Source organism: Cyprinodon variegatus, unplaced genomic scaffold (genome assembly GCF_000732505.1).
Source record: "Cyprinodon variegatus isolate N-32 unplaced genomic scaffold, C_variegatus-1.0 Scaffold247, whole genome shotgun sequence".
In the NCBI taxonomy this organism is placed as follows: domain Eukaryota; kingdom Metazoa; phylum Chordata; class Actinopteri; order Cyprinodontiformes; family Cyprinodontidae; genus Cyprinodon; species Cyprinodon variegatus.
Genome location: NW_015150700.1, coordinates 640,457 through 641,827, shown reverse-complemented (window position 1 = coordinate 641,827; position 1,371 = coordinate 640,457).

Sequence of the window (1,371 nt, the reverse complement as noted above, 5' to 3'; positions counted from 1 at the left end):
GTGTTACTATATTTGGACAAAAATGGCCGCTCCCAGACTCAGTGATTGCGACAAAAACATTGTTTTATTTTTTTACTGATAATTCATTAAATCACTGCGAACATATTAGTTTTAGGTATAAATAATGACCCATTGATTATTTGTTGCTGAGCGGATTTTTCCTTTGATAAATCTCACTTGGGTTAAAAATTAGACAGCTTTAAGGAGGCAGAGTACAAACATTCATCACCTCTCAACTTCTTTTATTTTTATATAAAGGATTATTTTTATTTTTACTCAAGTATGGCTTTTTTATTGCTGCATTATTTAAAAATCCCACTCTAATACTTTAAAAAAAAAAAGCTTTAAAACCTGTTGAAGTGATACTTTCATTGTTTTTTTCTGTAATTGGATGAAGATGAAAATGCTCCATTTCCTTGATTTGTTAACACTGAACTCTTCTCAGATTGAAACGTTGCTGCTTGTCCCAACAGGTGTGGATGAGATTGCGTAACGCAGACACTCTGATGCCAGCTGATTGTTTTCCCGGCTGTTCATTGACAATAATTGTTGTTGGGGGCCACAGAGCATTACCTCCTCCTAGCTGCAGCTCTTCTTCTCCGGGCCAGAGTAAACTCCTCAGACCACAGAGTGTGACTGCTGGTGTTTACCTCTCCCTGCCTGCACAGACCAGCAGCAGACAGCGGGTCCTCCTTTTCTTCTGTGGTTTCTGGCAGACAGCAGCAGATTCCTGCATGTCTATCAGTTCAATTAGCCCACTAGACCCACAGTCGGCCTCTCAGATTGGAAAATAGCAGCAGAAAATGACTAGGAATAACACAACGAACTAAACAGTGGCTTTTCCTTTTTTCTCATAAGCCTTCTTCTCATTCTTCTCTCACATTTAGTCATTACCTCTAACCACCTACATGCTGATGTGATAAAAGTATCACTTAAATAGCAGAAGATGCAACAGCATCCAGAAAATAAGGGTGTTAGTCAGAAATGTGTGCAATGCAGAGACATGTTTACTGTGGAATGATAAGTAGCGTGATTTAAGTTGGCTTTTCTTGGAGCGGCGTTTTAACTGCCAGAGTGTTTCTTTGGATCAGAGTTGTTCGTCTGACTGCTGCTCAATAATCCGAGAGCCACAGTTAAAACATGCAGTTTTTTTTTTCCTTTAGCTTTAACTCATTTCAGATTTTTCTTCCCTCTGGATCCGCATCCAGTTTGGTTGGCAGGTTCAGTTCTTCTGAAAATCTTTTATTTGAGATCTGATCTCTCTCTGATCAGAAAGTTTGGTCAGCAAAGATCATTATTTATACCGAAAACTAAAATATCTGCGGTGATTTAAGGAATTTAGCATTATTCAGTAATAAATAAAACAATAAT